This window comes from Artemia franciscana, chromosome 17 (genome assembly GCF_032884065.1).
Source record: "Artemia franciscana chromosome 17, ASM3288406v1, whole genome shotgun sequence".
In the NCBI taxonomy this organism is placed as follows: domain Eukaryota; kingdom Metazoa; phylum Arthropoda; class Branchiopoda; order Anostraca; family Artemiidae; genus Artemia; species Artemia franciscana.
Window position 1 is genome coordinate 29,698,324 of NC_088879.1, and position 20,732 is coordinate 29,719,055.

The following is a 20,732-nucleotide window of genomic DNA, read 5'->3' on the forward strand; positions in this document are numbered from 1 at the left end:
CATAGAAATTTTCTTCCCCCATGACAAATTCCTCGATGGAAAGTTCCCCCAGCATATCCCCCTCTTCTCAACCCGTGCCTCCAACCAAAAAACCCTCCTGAAAACGCCTGTACACTTCCCAATAACCATTACTATATGTAAGCACTAGTCAAAGTTTTTAACTTGTAGCCCCTCCCACGGGGACTGTGGGGGAGTAGGTCATCCCCAAAGACATAGTTATAAGGTTTTTCGACTACACTGAATAAAATGGCTATCTCAGAATTTTCATCCGTTGACTTCGGGAAAATAAATAGCGTGGGAGGGGGCCTAGGTGCGCTCCAATTTTTTTGGTCACTTAAAAAGGGCAATCGAACTTTTCATTTCCGTTAGAATGAGCCCTCTCGCAACATTCTAGGACAAGTGGGTCGATACGATCACCCCTGGGGGAAAAAAACAAAAACAAAAAACAAATAAACACGCATCCGTGATCTGACTTCTGGCAAAAAATACAAAATTCCACATTTTTGTAGATAGGAACTTGAAACTTCTTCAGTATTGTTCTTTGATACATTGAATCTGATGGTACGATTTTTGTTAAGATTCAATGACTTTTAGGGGGTGTTTCCCCCTAGTTTCTAAAATAACGCAAATTTTCTCAGGCTCGCAACTTTTGATGGGTAAGACTAAACTTGATGAAACTTATATATTTAAAATCAGCGTTAAAATGCAATTCCAATGATGTAGCTATTGGTATAAAAATTCCATCTTTTAGAGTTTTGGTTACTATTGAGCCGGGTCGCTCCTTACTACACTTTCTCTTAACACTTTCGCTTAACTCTACTTTGTAAAACAGTAAAAACTTTCGCGTAAAGAGCAGGGCGTTGAAGAAGGAGTAGCCCCTTTCATATACGGGGTAATTTCTGTTCGTTTTAAGTTTTAATGTCGCTCCTTACTTTCAGTTAAAAAAACTTGTTTTTTTTATTTAATTTCTGAACGTTTTTTAGTTAATCCATGTTTTGATTTCGGCTCTCCACAGATGAATAATTAAAGCGAAATTTGCATATTTATTTCCCATTTCATATACGGAGTAATTTCTGTTCGTTTTAAGTTTTAATGTCGCTCCTTACTTTCAGCTAAAAAAATTAGTTTTTTTTATTTAATTTCTGAACGTTTTTGAATTAATGCATGTTTGGTTTTGGCTCTCCGCACATAAATTATTAAAATGAAATTTGTATATTAATTCTTTTTTTGGCTAAATGGCTTTCTCTTAGTTTTGATCAGACGATCAAACTTATTTTGAGAAATAAGGGGTTGAGAAGGAGGCCTAGTTGCCCTCCAATTTTTCGGTTACTTAAAAAGGCAACTAGAACTTTTAATTTTTAACGAACGTTTTTATTAGTAAAAATTATACGTAACTTAAGAATTAACTTACGTAACAAACTTTCATAATCTTATATTTTTATTATGTATACGAGGGGGTTTGTACCCTTGTTAATACCTCGCTCTTTACACTAATTCGCAAGTTTTGTCCCAATTCTTGAAGAATGACCCCTGAATCAGAAAGGCCGTAGAATAAACAGTTGAAATTACTAAAAATACTTTAGCATAAAGAGCGAGGTATTAATCTCCTCCTAAATACCTCGTTCTTTATGCTAAAGTATTTTTCGAACCCCTCATATGCGTAATAATCTCTGTTCGTTTTAAGTTTCAATGCTACTCCTTCCTTTTATTTGAAAAAACGTTTTCATGTTTGTTTTTCATTTTTTTCTTATAGTAATGCTAGAAAATCCTGCGCCCGTTTCGTCCCCCATGACAGATTCCTCCAAGGAAAGATCCTCCAACATAGCCCCCTCCCCTCAGCCCCACCCCCAAACAAAATAAAATCCTCCTGAAAACGTCTGTACACTTCCCAATAACCATTACTATATGTAAACACAGGTCAAAGTTTGTAACTTGGCCCCAGGGATTGTGGGGGTGTAAGTCATCCCCAAAGACATAGTTATTATGGTTTTTGACTATGTTGAACAAAATGGCTATCTCAAAATTTTGATTCGTTGACTTTGGAATAAAAATGAGCGCGGGAGGGGGCCTAGATGCCCTCCAATTTTTTTGGTCACTTAAAAAGGGCACTAGAACTTTTCATTTCCGTTAGAATGAGCCCTCTTGCGACATTTTAGGACCACTTGATCGATACGATGACTCCTGGGAAAAAGAAAAAAAAACAAAAAAAAAGCAAACAGACAAATAAACACGCACCCGTGATTTGTCTTCTGGCAAAAAATACAAAATTCCACATTTTTGTAGATAGGAGCTTGAAACTTCTACAGTAGAGTTCTCTGATACGCTGAATATGATGATGTCATTTTCGTTAAGATTCTACGACTTTTAAGGGGTGTTTCCCCTATTTTCTTAAATAAGGCAAATTTTCTCAGGCTCGTAACTTTTGATGGGTAAGACTAAACTTAATGAAACATATATATTTAAAATCAGCATTAAAATGTGATTCTTTTGATGTAGCTACTGATATCAAAATTAATTTTTTTAGAGTTTTGGTTACTATTGAGCCGGGTCGCTCCTTACTACAGTTCGTTACCACGAACTGTTTGACAAATGCTTTTATCGATCAGTGGTATGCACGAGAACCGAATTATGTGGCTAAGATAGGATATTAGGTTAATATTGAATCAGAAGTTAAGCAGAGGTGGTTTCTATTCATATCTATATAGGTCGGTTAGATGGACTTGGTCCTAAAAAACATGGTCGAAGCTACGGAAGAGCATGGAATCAATTGGGAAGATAAACCCTCATAACCTTAGACTATGCTGATGATTTGAGATTTGAGTTTTATCTTAGCAAAATGAATTTTTTAAAGATTTTGAGCATTCAAGGTTAAAAATAGGTTTTAAAACTGATATTAAAAAGAATAAGTAGACTAGATGTAGTGTGACGGAAATACTGACCAAGTAGGTATTTCTATTTACTTGAGTAGCATTATGGGTTAAGATAGTGCATGGAGAGAAGATTTAAGAGATACAATAGCCAAAGTTTAAAATGTTTCGTCATAGTTGAAGAAAGTTAGGATGAACAGGAAAATATGTCTGCGAAACAAAAATAGAATATTGAAATTTCAGTTCAGTTCAGTTTATTAACATCAAAATAAATGGAAAACAATAACTCTCTACCCCTACAAAGCTCTATGGCCCGTTACATAGGGGCTAAAACAAAAGTAAATACCAAATAAAGAGTCTTCTTAAAAAAAACAAGAAATCCAAAGAAATAATTTTGTGTTTTTTTTACTTACCATTTCATCCTCGGAATTCAAATCCAAGTCCACACCATCTCCCACCATCACAAAATCACAACAATTAGAATTAAATAAATAAATGTGCTCAAGCCTAGCAACTAGGGATGTCGCCCTACCCTCATTATTCATCATATTATTAAACAGATAACAATATTAATTCAAACCAATTCAAAAATAAATTTTTTCTCAAATTTATCCCCCATTATATTTATAAACCAAAAATATTTTTAGTTGGGTTTTAAAGGCATCAAACGAACGAATGCTACGGACATTATCAGGGAGACTATTCCATACTTTACTACATGCCATTCGGGACTAAAATCTGATCTGACTGTCTTAGTTTGAGGTAATAGTAGGTGGCCTATTGCGTAGATTATAAGAACTCCTTGTATTAACTAAATCGGGAAAGAAAGAATTGAACCAGTGAGGCAGTTCACCATGAAGATACTTGAAAATCATTGAAGAACAAGAGACGAAACAGTGATGACAATGGTCAAGTATGATTTTGAAACATAGGCACCTTGAATGAAAAAGATGAATTTATTTTACCCATTGGAGTTGTCTACGATGGCTTAGGGAACCCGTATGACAGACTTTATTGCAAACACTAGGCTGTATGAAATAAGTGGATTCATCCAATTTTTTTTTGCCTAAAATAAGAGAAAGGTTGAGATGGCTCAGAAAAATCCTTTAGATTAAGGATGGCAGATTGCCAAAGATTGTCCTTTTCAGAAATCCATCTAGGACCGAATGAAAAGCAGGTTTTTCTTGCATGGGGCGGGAAGAGGTCGTAAGAAAGAATGTAAAGAAATTTGATCTTCTTAGAAGTGGTCAAAAAAAGAAGCTTTAAATAGATTGGAATTTTATGAGAGGGGTTTAAGCAGCTTTGTTGAGCTTGCTTGATTTGGATCTGCTGTGATTTGTTAGTAATAGTAGGCAAGGATTTGTAGAATTTCAAAACAAAAAGTAAATTACATTTAAGGGACCTTAACTTAGTGTTCAGTAAATAATCTCCATGACTCTATCATTACAAAGCACGCAATAAGAAAGATTTAGATACACTAAGTAAAGGTATAGGGGGGAGGAAAGTTTGCAACGAGAGAGAAAGACAGGAAAAAAGATTATTTGAATTAGAGAGAGTTATAATTTTTCACTAAAATTCACTCTTGTATCAGGACGACTGATCTGGTTTTATTCTGTTTTTCTTTTTTTTCTTAGAAAAACACATAAATTTTCACATTTGTTTCAGATTTGACTCAAGCTTGGGTGGCCTAACTTTGTCAGATCAGTTTCTGCAGATTAGCACACTTTTCTCGATGGATGCTATCTTTGGTTTTGGAGAAAATGAACAGCCATCGTTAAGGCATGACATGAACTGGAAAATATGGGCCTTATGGGCTCGGGATCAAGCCCCGAATGTGAGTAAAGTTCCTCTTTTGATCTATAACATGAATTTACCGTGTATAAAAAAAGAGAGCAAGTGGAGGTAGGTTATGTTCTAAAAATTCCAAACTTCGTAACTAGAATTCAAAATAGCTGTGCACAACCTAGTTGAATGTAAAAACCGATGAAAATTACGTTTTGCTTATTCAGTTAAGTATGTCTGTGCATAGCTGTTAATGAAATTTGAGCCCTCTGCGTTAGCTTTCTACCTTATGTGTATTTTAAAAATTCCGTTTTAACTAAGTAAAATTAGTTTATGCTTCAATACTCAGCTCCTTCCTTTTCTTAACGATTTTGAACAAAGGTCTATTATGTTTGGGGAGAAGTATAGCGATGATTTTGGGTGACATAATGGGATGAATGATGAGTTTCTTTTAGAAAATTTGAAGTAATGTTTCTCAGTTGATTTAGATAACTTGTGCCATGGGAAAAGGGATGATTTTTGTATTCTTTCGTTGAATTTTCTGGGTTTGAATGCAATTTTTCAATTTGTATCTGAGTTGGCTAACAAATCAATTTTTCACCTTAGCTGAAACTTGGATGACCCCTACTAGTAATTCCCTACTGAAAATTTATAAATAAAACATTGTATCAAATCCTGGGCTTTTTAGGGAGAGAGGGGGACTAGAAGATTATGTGATTACAAATTTACTGGCCCAAATAAGGGATGATCATAGTACTTATAGAGAATTGATTTTTGAAAGTTTGGTCATTGAATTATTGAATGAAAATTTTATTACTTTGGTGGAAATATGTTATAAACTCCCGTCTTCAGCATTTAGAGAATTACATGAGTGTTTGTTGCCCCTGCCAGATCGACTACCAATCAATTCAAACCCATGTTTCCTTGCTGGAGATTTTAATTTTGATTGAATTGGATTTGAAATTGGTTATCAACAGGTTTTAAGTTTTATGAGTACTCTTTGGTCGTTTGGATTGTTTTGAATAATTAATATGCCTACACGCCTAGCTAGAAAAACATGGATAAGTAAGAATTTAGTACTGTGCATTCATCGTTGAGATTTTTTATTTAAGTGTATGAATATTTAAAAAAGTGAATAATCTATTTCGATTTACAAAAAGCATAGAAATGTTTTAAATTGTTATAAGAGCTGTGAAACGAAATTATTAGCATTAAGTTTTAAGAATCTGAAGGTTCTGCTAATAAGAAGTGGCAAGCTATTAAAAAAATAGTTGGTGACCCCCAAGACGGGAAGTCCTACGCTATTAAAGATGCAAAAGATAAAATTTTGGTAGACCCTGCAAAAAGTTCCGAATTTTTGTGAATATTTTGCAAATATTGGGTCAAATCTATCATGGAATATTCGACCACCAGAGCGTATAAGTTTTGGAAGGTTTTTACCCGCAGGTGTTGATGTTTTACTTAACCTAAGGCCAAGGAATTGTACTAATGTGGATAATATTGTTCGTAGTATGGAGCCAAGTAGGTGATAAATTAAATCTAAAGGTAATAAAATACATTCTAACAACAAGTTTGGAAGATTTTGAGAGATTGATTACTTCTTGATTTAAAACCGGCAATTTCCCTGATTTTTTCAAAGACAGCAGATCCTATTTAAATATTCAAGGAAGGCAAGAAAACTAGTGTCTCAAATTGTAGAGCCATTTCAGTTTTACCCTATTAAGTTGTATAATTGAAAAGTTAATTAATGATAGACTTTATGCATATCCTGAGAAATTTAATGTATTACCACCTAATCAGTTTGGTTTTAGGAAAGAAATGAATATAGAACAGGCAATAGCATATTTAACTAGTAAAGAAATGAATATAGAACAGGCAATAGCATATTTAACTAGTTGTATAAATCAAGTTCTTAGCAAAGATTACCGAGTTGGAGCAATGTTTATAGATATCATTAAAGCTTCCAATACAGTGAATCATTCTATACTCGCTAAAAAGACTTTATGCATATCCTGAGAAATTTAATGTATTACCACCTAATCAGTTTGGTTTTAGGAAAGAAATGAATATAGAACAGGCAATAGCATATTTAACTAGTTGTATAAATCAAGTTCTTAGCAAAGATTACCGAGTTGGAGCAATGTTTATAGATATCATTAAAGCTTCCAATACAGTGAATCATTCTATACTCGCTAAAAAGTTACGAAGGTATGAAGTTAATAGAAGATTTCTCCATTTGATAATTAGTTTGCTTTCTGGTCGTATACAAAGAATAATAGTATCTGGCTCAATTTCTCAACCATTGCTAATTAAATGCGATAATTAAAGAGTTCTAAACCGTGTTCAGAGGCTTATGTTAGATTGAAACTACTTCCAGAGACTGCTCTCTGTGACTTAAATACTACTGGTTTTATGCATACTTGCGCCAGATGTAGGTCCACTTCTTTGCTAAGTGTGTTCACGCAATGTTATGAAGTTTATTCTTATGGCACAAGGGCAGTGAAAAAAAAAGCTATATTAAGAATTTTGTTACCTCTAGTTTGGGGATTTCTCTTAATTTTAGAGGGGCTAAGCTACGGAATTCGTTAAATGAGAATATTAAAAATAGTATTTAAATGAATTCAAAAGACTGTTGAAGCATGAATTGTTTTCTAAATATCATTTTAATGATTAATGTAATATTGTAATAATGTAATAATGATTAATGCAATGGTAGATGAAATTGGTATGAAATCATTACAGGTAGATTTTTATTTTTATTGAGGTGTGTTAAGGAAGGAGTTGAGTGCGGAGTGTTAAGTGAGTGGTAGCAGGGGATATGACGTTGTAGTTTTGTTTTGTCTTTACACCAATTGTGAGGCTTATGTTAATTTTTTTTTAGTTATCCTTCCTCCATATCATGCTCTGTAATTTTGAGGGGATGTGCTTATGTAGCTTTTTTGTCAATAATTTTTATTAAACACACAACTGAATAAAAAATATTTTATGTAAAAACTTGGACTTAAAATTGACGACAGATCGGTTACCTATTTCTTAGTCAATCCTCTGATACGATTTTGTTTCTCTTTGCAAGGTAAAAGAAAATTATGAAGTGACCGCTATTTACCAAAATTAGTCTTTTATATTAAAGTAATATCATTAATATAAAATTCTAATGATAGAGTACAGAATTTGCAATTGTAAAAAAAGGCATTTTCACTTCTATGTTAACTAAGTAACTATGAATTGATATATTTTACGTACTTTAAAAGTTAAATTTAAAAACTTCATAGAAACTTGAGTTTGTTTTTGCTAAGTCGAGCCTATATCTTGTTACCCCGCAAAAAAGCTAGAGAAAAGTATCTATAATACATGTTTTTGCCCATTATTATTATTTCTTACTAATTAGTATTATTTAAATATATTTTACTCTATAGTCAGTTTAGAAAACGTGAATTTTGAATTTCAGGGTGCAGCAAACATGTATGGAACTCAGCCATATTATACTGCTTTAGAGCCCAATGGAGACGCTCACGGAGTACTCATTCTAAACAGCAATGCACAGGGTAATATATTTGCTGATTCATATTCTAGATACAACTTTAAAATTTGAAGGTTAGGTAACATTAAATAGTTCTATGTCTAGCTTGATCATAATTTGGGCAACTGCTTGGTTCCACATCCTAGACACTACACAATTTCACTCTATTTCTAAGAAAATTGATGAAACAACCAAAGTTATTAATCGTGTTTCTATCAGCTTAAGTTTAATTTATAATCTCTTTATAACTTTATAACTCTTATTTATAACTTTAGAAATTTGAGCCAAAATATTTACAATATTTTTCCACCGAGGTGTGCCAAATTAAAAAAAAAAAAATACAGCAGAAGTTTTGCTTGTAAATTGTTTAAATATAAGCTATGCACAAATAAAGTAAAAAAAGGATATTGAACCGAATTTTGACAGCTGAAAAAGAGTCAGATTTTAAAACACCTCCCTATCAAAATAACCCAGCTAATTAATCTCTAGCAATAAAATTAAACACCTATAATTACACGTTCTCAACAATTATTTAATCTGACTGAAAATTGAAAATTTTGACTTGCGAATTCAGAGATTTTGAACTGAAGTCCTTAGGAGTGTCAGAACTCCTTGGGAGTTCGTAACATGAAATTGGCTGAAGTAATTTTTTTCATTTAAATAGGAAGGATAGGGAGCACAAGTATGGAGTAGAGATCATAATAAATAAGAAAACTTGTAAGTCATACTTAGGCTGAGAAGGTATCATTAAAACGACTATAGACGTCGATTTTACAACTAATTAAATAAAAAAAACTAATTTTTTTAGCTGAAAGTAAGGAGCAACATGGGTTGTCCCCTCCACAATCCCTCGCTCTGTACGCTAAAGCTTTTAATTGTTTTCAAAAGTAGAATTGTGGCAAAGAGTCAAAACTTTAGCGTAAAGAGCGAGGGATTGTGGAAGGGACAACCCATTTCATATACGCATATAGTCTTCATTATTCTCTCTTCTGTAGTTGTATATACATATATATATATATATATATATATATATATATATATATATATATATATATATATATATATATCTATATATATATAAACAAGTTGTCTGTCTGTGTGTCTGTCTGTGGATCAGGTGACGTCATGTTTCTGTGTTGACTGACGTCATGAAATTAGTTGTCGTCATTTTTGCTTTGACGGTGACGTCATTCAATATATTTAAGACATATGTTCACGTAGAAATCTATTAATGTTTAAGTTTACAATGACTGATGAACTTACAATGGCAAAAGCCGATGAAGATGCTCAAAGAGTCTATGCCAAAAAACTTGCTGCTGATAGAGAAAGTCAGAAAAGAAAGCGTGCCGAGGAACTACCAGAGCAACGCGAAAGCAGACTTGCTGCTAAAAGAGAAAGTGAAAAAAGAAGGCGTGCCGAGGAATCAAAAGAACAGCAAGGAAACAGGCTTGAGGCTGATAGAGAAAGAAAGTACAGAAAGCGCGCCGAGGAATCAAAAGAACAGCAAGGAAACAGGCTTGAGGCTGATAGAGAAAGAAAGAACAGAAAGCGTGCCGAGGAACTACCAGAGCAACGCGGAAGCAGACTTGCTGCTAAAAGAGAAAGTGAAAAAAGAAGGCGTGCCGAGGAATTACAAGAACAGCAAGAAATCAGGCTTGCTGCTGATAGAGAAAGTAAGAAAAGAAAGCGTGCCGAGGAATCACAAGAACAGCAAGAAATCAGGCTTGCTGCTGATAGAGAAAGTAAGAAAAGAAAGCGTGCCGAGGAATCAGAGTAACCTGAAAGTTATCGCCTGGCATTCAGGTACAACCCAGTCGATGATTATAGCTTGAGTAGATGTGTTCAAATCGGGACAATGTCTAAAATTTGTCCCTATTGCAAGGCCTTGAAATTCAATGGTGAAACAATGGGAATGTGTTGCGCCTCAGGAAAAGTTAAACTTCCTCTATTGGCTGCACCACCAGAGCCATTGAAGACTTTCCTTACTGGAACTACGTCAGAATCTAAGCGTTTTTTGTCAAAAATCAGAAAATACAACTCATGTTTCCAAATGACGTCGTTTGGAGCCCAAATCGAAAATCCAGATCAATTTATGTCTACTTTCAAAGTAAAAGGGCAAATTTATCATAGAGCAGGGTCCCTTCTACCATTCTCAGGAGAGAATCATAAATTTTTACTATTGTACTTCATCAGTGATAGAAATTCTGAATTGAATTCACGTTGCGAAATTTCTCCCAACGTTGAAAGGACAATCGTTTCCCAATTGCAACATCTTTTCCACGAAAATAATAATTTAGTGCGTCTGTTCAAAACAGCCATCGATTTGATGCCTACTGATACGCATAAAATTGTTATTTCCGCTGACAAAACGCCTCCTGGCCAACATGTGCGTAGATACAATGCTCCAACTATCGACGAAGTGGCAATCGTTATGGTCGGTGATCAGTTTTTACCTCGAGATATTATTCTTCATAAGCGAAACGCTCAGTTGTTAAGAATTGCTGAAACTCATCGATGCTACGAAGCCCTACAATATCCTATCATTTTTTGGGATGGAGCCAACGGCTATCACTTTAATATTAAATTGATGAATCCAGCCACTAACAAAGAAATGAATAAGAAATGCAGTGCAATGCATTATTATTCCTATAGACTAATGATTCGGCAGGATGAAGAAAATTATATTTTAAAATGCCGTGAATTGTTTCACCAATTCGTCGTTGATATGTATGCTAAAATTGAATCAGAACGTTTGCTATATATCCGCCTGAATCAGACCAAGCTCCGCTCTGAACAATACATTCATTTGCGAGATGCAGTTATAAATGACGGTAATACCACAAACGTTGGAAGATTAACAATTTTACCTTCGTCATATGCTGGCAATCCCCGTCATATGCATGAATATGCTCAAGATGCTATTGCGTATGTTCGTCTCTATGGTCGTCCAGATTTATTTATTACATTTACATGTAATCAATCTTGGGACGAGATACTGCAGCTTTTACTTCAAGGACAATCGGCGGTTCATAGGCATGACATTACGGCCCGTGTCTTCCGGCAAAAGTTGAAATCACTGATAAATTACATTGTAAAACTTGAAGTGTTTGGGTCAGTGCGATGCTGGATGTACTCAGTGGAATGGCAAAAACGAGGTTTGCCACACGCACATATACTAATCTGGCTACATAAAAAAAATTACTTCGAACGAAATTGATGATGTGATTTCTGCTGAAATACCTGATGAAAATGTCGATAAGGGGTTACATGATATTATTGTAAAAAATATGATACATGGACCTTGCGGTGCACTGAACGAAAATTCACCATGCATGGCCAAAGGAAGGTGCACAAAGCAATATCCTCGACTTTTAGTATCAAACACAATTACTGGCAATGATGGTTACCCACAATATAGAAGAAGATCTACTGAAGATGGCGGTAAAACAGCAATAATAAAGAAGCGTAACGGTACCACCATCGAAGTAGATAACCAGTGGGTTGTTCCATATTCCCCATTATTATCAAAAACATTTAATGCACACATAAACGTTGAATACTGTAACTCCGTAAAGGCAATCAAATACATATGTAAATACGTCAACAAACGCAGTGACATGGCAGTTTTTGGCTTGCAGCCCGAAATCAAAGATTTCGATGAAATCGTACAATATCAGGCTGGAAGATACATAAGCAGTAATGAAGCTGTTTGGCGAATTCTTTCATTTCCGATACATGAACGTAGTCCAGCTGTTGTTCACTTAGCGGTACATTTACAGAATGGTCAACGTGTTTATTTCACGGAAACCAACGTGCAACAAAGAGTCCTGAATCCACCGGATACAACATTAACAGCTTTTTTTTCGCTTTGCAAAAATGATTCTTTTGCAAAAAAAACTGCTGTATACTGAAGTGCCTTCGTATTACACGTGGAATACTAAAAATAAAGTATTTGAACGTCGAAAACAGGGTAAGTCAGTTCACGGCCAACCTACCATCTTCAAAGATACCACGATAGGAAGACTCTACACCGTTCACCCCAATCAACATGAATGCTTCTTTCTACGCCTGCTTTTGGTGAATGTACCCGGTCCGACATCCTTTGAGTATTTGAGGACTGTAAATGATACTATACATGAGACTTACCGTAGTGCATGCCAAGCTCTGAATTTATTGGAGAATGACCAACACTGGGATAACTGCATCAATGACGCGTGCGAAACGTCAACCCCAAGTCAAATTCGTGCATTGTTTGGCATCATTTTAACAACTTGCTCTCCATCAGCTCCTACAGAGTTATGGGAAAAATATAAGTCAAAAATGTCCGAAGATATACTCCATCGAAAACAGTTAGAGACGTCAGATATGACTTTTGATTTTACATCAGAAATTTATAACTACACTTTAGTTGTTATAGAAGATTTGTGCGTAAGTATGGCAAACAAACCTCTTCAGGATTTGGGAATGCCTTCACCTAACCGTATCGCTGCTGTTTCGACATGTGTAGAATTGGATCGTGAACAAAGTTACAGTACGAGTGATCTATTGTCGTATGTACAAAATAACATTTCCAAGTTAACGTCGGAACAAAAAGACATTTATGATACGATAATGCATTGTGTCGATAACAACGTTGGAGAAATTTTCTTTTTGGATGCGCCAGGAGGTACTGGTAAAACGTTTGTGATAAAACTGATTCTGGCATCAATTCGATCAAAAAATTATATAGCGTTGGCAATTGCGTCGTCCGGAATAGCCGCAACATTCCTGCCTGGTGGAAGAACTGCTCATTCCGCTTTGAAATTGCCTCTGAACTTGCATTCTACAGAAACTCCCACGTGCAATATTTCCAAATCATCTGGGATGGGTAAAGTATTGCAGCAATGCAAACTTATTATTTGGGATGAGTGCACAATGGCACACAAAAAATCGCTCGAGGCTCTGGATCAATGCTTGAAAGAATTGCGAGGGAAGTCGAAACCCTTTGGCAGCCCCTTAATATTGCTTGCGGGAGATTTCAGGCAAACATTACCTATAATACCTAGATCAACTCCTGCAGACGAAATGAATGCTTGCCTGAAAAATTATAATTTATGGGCACACGTAAAAACATTAAAATTAACTACAAATATGCGTGTCCGATTGCAAAACGATGACTCTGGTCAAACATTTTCAGATCAATTGCTGGCAATGGGAAACGGAAAGCTCCCAGTAGACTCAATTTCAGGACGTATACAACTACCTGCTGATTTCTGTAATTTAGTGACGTCCAAAAATGAATTGATTGAAAAAGTATTTCCGAATATTCTAAAAAATTATAAAAATGATAAATGGCTAAGTGAAAGAGCGATTCTCGCACCCAAAAATATAGACGTCCACGAAATCAACAATATTGTTTTGACCAAGATTCGAGACCAGGCAGTCCTTTACAAGTCAGTCGACAAAGTTTTGGAACCAAATGAAGCGGTTAATTATCCATCTGAATTTTTAAATTCCATAGATCTTTCAGGGTTTCCACCACACGTGCTACAACTAAAAATAGGCGTACCAATAATACTTTTAAGAAATATTAACCCACCAAAGCTTTGCAATGGCACTCGACTTGCCGTAAAAAAAACAATGGAAAACCTAATAGAGGCCACAATCTTGACAGGGCCTTTTGAGGGTGAGGCTGTTCTTATTCCTCGCATTCCCATGATTCCAACGGATCTGCCTTTTCAATTTAAAAGATTGCAATTCCCAATTCGATTAGCATTTGCAATCACCATTAACAAAGCTCAAGGTCAATCATTAGAAAAATGTGGTATAGATCTTAATACTGATTGTTTTTCCCATGGACAATTGTACGTTGCATGTTCGAGGGTCGGTAAACCTGACAATCTATTTATATGCAGCGACAATCGGACAGCGAAGAATGTTGTATATTCGCAAGTTTTACGCAGTTAATTTGTATTTTGGAACCAAATGAAGCGGTTAATTATCCATCTGAATTTTGAAATTCCATAGATCCTTCAGGGTTTCCACCACACGTGCTACAACTAAAAATAGGCGTACCAATAATACTTTTAAGAAATATCAACCCACCAAAGCTTTGCAATGGCACGCGACTTGCCGTAAAAAAAAACAATGGAAAACCTAATAGAGGCCACAATCTTGACAGGGCCTTATGAGGGTGAGGCTGTTCTTATTCCTCGCATTCCCATGATTCCAACGGATCTGCTTTTTCAATTTAAAAGATTGCAATTCCCAATTCGATTAGCATTTGCAACCACCATCAACAAAGCTCAAGGGCAATCACTAGAAAAATGCGGTATAGATCTTAATACAGATTGCTTTACCAATGTACAATTGTATGTTGCATCTTTGAGGGTCGGTAAACCTGACAATCTATTTATACGCACAGACAATGGGACAGCGAAGACTGTTGTATATTCACAAGTTTTACGTAGTTAATTTGTATTGTATCTATCTATCTATCTATCTATATAAAAACGAGTTGTGTGTATGCATGTTTGTTTGTTTGTAAAAAGAGCGTTTGCATATGACGTCATTATTAGTACATACGGCTTTGTATATGGACAGACAATGGGAAAGCCAAGAATGTTGTATATTCGCAATTTTTACGTAGTTTGAAACACATATATAAATCTATCTATATTCACAGGTGGGACACAGGGACACAACTACAATGGCGCGTAACTAATATGGCGCGTAACGACTTACGCGCGCGGGGGGGCTTGGGGGGGTGCGAAGCGCCCCACCAACTAGGTGTTGGGATGGCGTGAAGCGCCACTCCAACAGCTAGTATCTATATATATAAAAATAAGTTGTCTGTCTGTCTGTGGATCAGGTGACGTCATGTTTCCGTGTCGGCTGACGTCATGAAATTAGTTGTCGTCATTTTTGCTTTGACGGTGACGTCATTCAAGATATTTAAGACATATGTTCACGTAGAAATCTATTAATGTTTAAGTTTACAATGACTGATGAACTTACCATGGCAAAAGCATAGGAAGCTGCTCAAAGAGTTTATGCCAAAAAACTTGCTGCTGATAGAGAAAGTAAGAAAAGAAAGCGTTCCAAGGAATCACAAGAACAGCAAGAAAACAGGTTTGCAGCTGATAGAGAAAGTAAGAAAAGAAAGCGTGCCGGGGAATCACAAGAACAGCAAGAAAACAGGCTTGCGGCTAAAGAACGCAAAACCGCGCAGTTAGATGAAAATCCACCTGGACAGCGAGAGTCAAAACATATCAAAACTGAAAATGATAGTGATGATGATTGGGTTTGGGATTTTGACTTGGATAAGGTCGTCAATGCCTACCAGATTTAAGTTAAAAAAACAAAGGTTCGTCATAGTGACGCTGAAAAATAAAGAAGAAAAAGAAAACTGAAAAAAGAACAAAGGTAAAAAACTAAAAAAAAACTAAAAAGAAAAAACACTCAAAGAGAAATTACTGACCGGGACACAAATGACGACCGAGACAGAGGGAATATAAGTGACGACCGGGAACCTCAAAGAGAAATTACAGACTGGGACACCCGGACACAAATCACGACCGGGACACAGGGAATATACGACCGGGACACTCAAAGAGAAATTACAAACTGGGACACCGGGACACAAATGACGACCGGGACACAGGGAATATAAATGACGACCGGGACACAGGGACACATCATTAGAATAATGAGGTATAGATCTGAATACGGATTGTTTTTCCCGTGGACAATTATATGTTGCATGTTCAAGAGTCAGTAAACCTGACAATCTATTTATATGCACAGACAATGGGACAGCGAAGAATGTTGTATATTCGCATGTTTTACGTAGTTAAAAACATATTTATATCTATCTCTATTCACAGGAGGGACACAGGGACACAACTACAATGGCGCGTAACTAATATGGCGCGTAACGACTTACGCGCGCGGGGGGGCTTGGGGGGGCGCGAAGCGCCACCCCAACAGCTAGTATATATATATATATATATATCCTCCTTTATTTTTCAGTTTTTTTCCTTTTTTTAGTTTTTTTTTGTTTTTCAGTTTTTAGTTTTTTTTTATGTTGCATGTTCAAGAGTCGGTAAACCTGACAATCTATTTATATGTCCCCCAACGGTAGTTTTTATATATATAGATAGATTCGGTCGTTATTTGTGTCCCGGTGTCCCTGTCTGTAATTTCTCTTTGAGTGTCCCGGTCGTCATTTATATTCCCTGTTTCCTGGTGTCCTGGTCGTCATTTGTGTCCCGGTGTTCCGGTCTGTAATTTCATCAGTTGACAAACATGACGTCGTCATAACAAACATGACGACAACTAACTTCATGATGAGATACAGCTCAATCCTAATGACGTCAGTCGACAGACAGACAAACAACTTATTTTTATATATAGAGATATATATATATATATATATATATATATATATATATATATATATATATATATATATATATATATATATATATATATATATATATATATATATATATATATATATATATATATATATATATATATATATATATATATATATATATATATATATATATATATATATATATATATATATATATATATATATATATCTATATATATAAAAATAAGTTGTTTGTGGGTTATGTCTGTCTGTCTGTCTGTCCGCATATGACGTCTGAATTATAAAAAGGTAAAAACAACAAAAAAAAACTAAAAAGAAAAAAAACTAAAATAACTAAAAAAGCTAAAAAAAAGGTAAAAAACTAAAACTAAAAAAAAAAAACTAAAAAAAAGGTAAAAACTACAAAACAAACCTAAAAAGAAAAAAAACTAAAAACTAATAAAAAAAAATTAAAAAGACTAAAAAACTAAAAAAACTAAAAACTAAAAAAGGAAAAATAGTGAAAAATAAAGGAGAAAAAGAAAACTAAAAAAATAATAAAGGTCACTCAAAGAGAAATTACAGACTGGGACACCGGGACACACATGACGACCGGGACACAGGGAATATAAATGACAGGGACATAGGGACACAGGACACATAGGTTTCTATTCTTCCCATCCAGTTTCATCCTGATCTCACCGCTTTAAGTATTTTCTAAGATTTCCGGTCCCCCCAACTGCCCCCCCCCCCACAATTACACTTGTTCCGGTTGAGATTTAAAATAAGAAATCTGAGTTACGAGGTCCTTCTAAATATGAAGATTCATGAAGATCCAATCACTTCTTCGTAAGTTAAAAATACATAATTTTTTCTTATTTTTCAGAATTAACCCCCCCCCCTAATAGAGCGGATCCGTTCCAATTATGTAAATCACGTATGTAAGATTTCTGCTTATTTTTCCCACCAAGTTTCATCCCGATCCCTCCAATCTAAGCGTTTTCCATGATTTTAGGTTCCCCCGCCCCAAACTTCCCCCAATGTCACCAGATTTGGTCAGGATTTAAAAAAAAGAGCTTTGAAACACGATATCCTTCTAAATATCAAATTTCATTGAGATCCGATCACCCGTTCGTAATTTAAAAATACCTCATGTTTTCTAATTTTTCAGAATTAACCCCTCCCCCAACTACTCCAAAAAGAGCGGATCCGTTCCGGTTATGTCAATCATGTATCTAGGACTTATGATTATTTTTCCCACCAAGTTTCATCCCGATCCCTCCACTTTAAGTGTTTTCCAAGTGTTAGGTTTCCCCCTCCCAACTCCCCTCCCTCCAATGTCACCAGATCCGGTCGGGATTTGAAATAAGAGCTCTGAGACACGATATCCTTCTAAATGTCAAATTTCATTGAGATCCGATCACCCCTTCGTAAGTTACAGATACCTCATTTTTCTAATTTTTCAGAAATAATCCCCCCCCCAACTACCCCAATGAGAGTGGATCCGTTCCGTTTATGTCAATCATGTATCTAGGACTTGTTTTTATTTTTCCCACCAAGTTTCATCCCGATCCCTTCACTCTAAGTGTTTTCCAAGTTTTAGGTTTCCCCCTCCCAAATCCCCCCCCAATGTCACCAGATCTGGTCGGGATTTAAAATAAGAGCTCTGAGACACAATATCATTCCAAACATCAACCTTCATTAAGATCCCATCACCCGCTCATAAGTTAAAAATACTTCATTTTTCTATTTTTCCGAATTAACCGCCCCCCCCCCTCAGATGGTCAAATCGGGAAAACGACTTTTTCTAATTTAATCTGGTCCGATCCCTGATATGCTTGCAAAATTTCATCGTCCTAGCTTACCTGGGAGTGCCTAAAGTAGCAAAGCCGGTACCGACAGACAGACAGACCGACAGAATTTGCGATTGCTATATGTCAGTTGGTTAATACCAAGTGCCATAAAAAAAAACACCAGAAAAACTAAAAAAATAAAATATTAATACACGGTTAAAAATTAGAACGTGTTGCTGTGGCACTTAAACTTAAAAAAAAAACACCAGAAAAACTTAAAAAAAAAAATATATACACAGTTAAAAATTAGCACCCTGCATACGTGTTGCTGCGGAACGCAGCGCCAGAGGACGCGTGGCAACTGCACGACCCAGCAACACGTGGCAGGGGAAGAGGGGTTTAGGGGGGACTGACACTCCACGTGTTGCTGGGGCGCGCAGCGCCGCAGCAATGCATGCATGCAGGTATGATGCAGGAACGCATGCTTGCAGGTCTGACGTGCATGCAGGTGGCAGGTATGATGCTTAATCCATATACTAGAGCATTAAGAAGACGATGGATAAAAGTTTGATTCATTTATATTTATGCATTGTGCAGAAGGGAGCAGGAGTGAGTTTGGAGAGCCGTATTGGTACAGGCCGGCCTTTAGACCTGATACTGCTTGGGACAGACAATTCTTCATTAGAATTACGTAATTGGTAGCTCATTGGAGGATATTTTATTTTTAATAAAAAAGTGTTTTTAAGTGTTTCAAGTTATCGAGAATTGTGCGCGTTCTTTTTTTGTGCCCTTTTTGTTTTTCTTGTCATTTTTTTATACTCCTCTTTAGTGCATTTGTGTTGTATGCAGTAGGCGCAGCTGGGGCACGCAGCGCCAGAGCAACGTATGGCAACTGCACGCCCCCACGACAACTCCGCTCCCCAGCAACATGTGGCAGGGGGGGGCTAGGGGGGACTAGCTGACACTCAAATTGTTGCTGGGGCGCTGCGCGCCCCAGCAATGCGTGCATACAGGTATGATGCAGGAACACGAGCATGCAGATGGCAGGTATGATGTTTAATCCATATAATAGAGCATTAAGTCGACAATGGATAAAAGGTTGATTCTGTTATATTTATGCGTTGCGCAGAAGGGAGCGGGAGTATGTTTGAAGAGCCGTATTGGTACCAGCCGGCCTATAGACTTTAAACTGCTTGGGACAGGCAGCTCCAGTACCCGCACTTCCCACAAAACTTCATTAGAATTACGTAAGTTCATAAGGAGAGCCCTTTGGTAGCTGATTGGAGGATATTTTGTTTTTAATAAAAAAGTGGTTTAAAGTGTTTGAAGTTATCAAGAATTGTGTTCGCGTTCTTTTATTTCTGCGCCCTTTTTGTTTTTCCTGTCATTTTTTTATACTCCTCTTTAGTGCATTTGTGTTTTATGCAGAGGGCCCATATGTATATAGACTAGCTGTTGGGGTGGCGCTTCGTGCCACCCCAACACCTAGTTGGTTTGGGGTGCTTCGCACCCCCCCCCCTAAGCCCCCCCCAGCGCGTACGTCGTTACGTGCCATTGTAGTTGTGTCCCTGTGTACCACCTATGAATATAGATAGATTTATATATGTGTTTTGAACTACGTAAAACTTGCGAATATACAACATTCTTGGCTTTCCCATTGTCTGTGCATATACAAAGCCTTATGTACTAATAATGACGTCATATGCAAACTCTCTTTTCACAAACAAACAAACATGCATACACACAACTCGTTTTTATATAGATAGATAGATACAATACAAATTAACTGCTTAAAACTTGCGAATATACAACATTCTTCGCTGTCCAATTGCCGCTGCATATAAATAGATTGTCAGGTTTACCGACCCTCGAACATGCAACGTAAAATTTTCCATGGAAAAAAAAAATCAGTATTAAGATCTATACCATATTTTTCTAATGATTGACCTTGAGCTTTGTTGATGGTGATTGCAAATGCTAATCGAATTGGGAATAGCAATTTTTTAATTGAAAAGGCAGATCCGTTGGAATCATGGGAATGCGAGGAATAAGAACAGCCTCACCCTCAAAAGGCCCTGTCAAGATTGTGGCCTCTATTACGTTTTCCATTGTTTTTTTACGGCAAGTCACGTGCCATTGCAAAGCTTTGGTGGGTTGATATTTCTTAACAGTATTATTGGTACGCCTATTTTTAGTTGTAGCACGTGTAGTGGAAACCCTGAAAGATCCACAGAATTTAAAAATTCAGATGGATAATTAACCGCCTCATTTGGTTCCAAAACTGTGTCGACTGACTTGTAAAGGACTGCCTGGTCTCGAATCTTGGTCAAAACAATATTGTTGATTTCGTGGACGTCTATATTTTTGAGTGCAAGAATCGCTCTTTCACTTAGCATTTATTATTTTTATAA

General features: G+C 36.2%; 1 protein-coding gene across 1 annotated transcript in view; it reads right to left on the reverse strand.

Moving 5' to 3' along the window:
- LOC136038127 (E3 ubiquitin-protein ligase NRDP1-like) overlaps positions 1 to 20,732 on the reverse strand; it is a 155,716-nt gene that overhangs the window by 38,625 nt on the left and 96,359 nt on the right. The gene's annotated exons all lie outside the window — the stretch shown is intronic.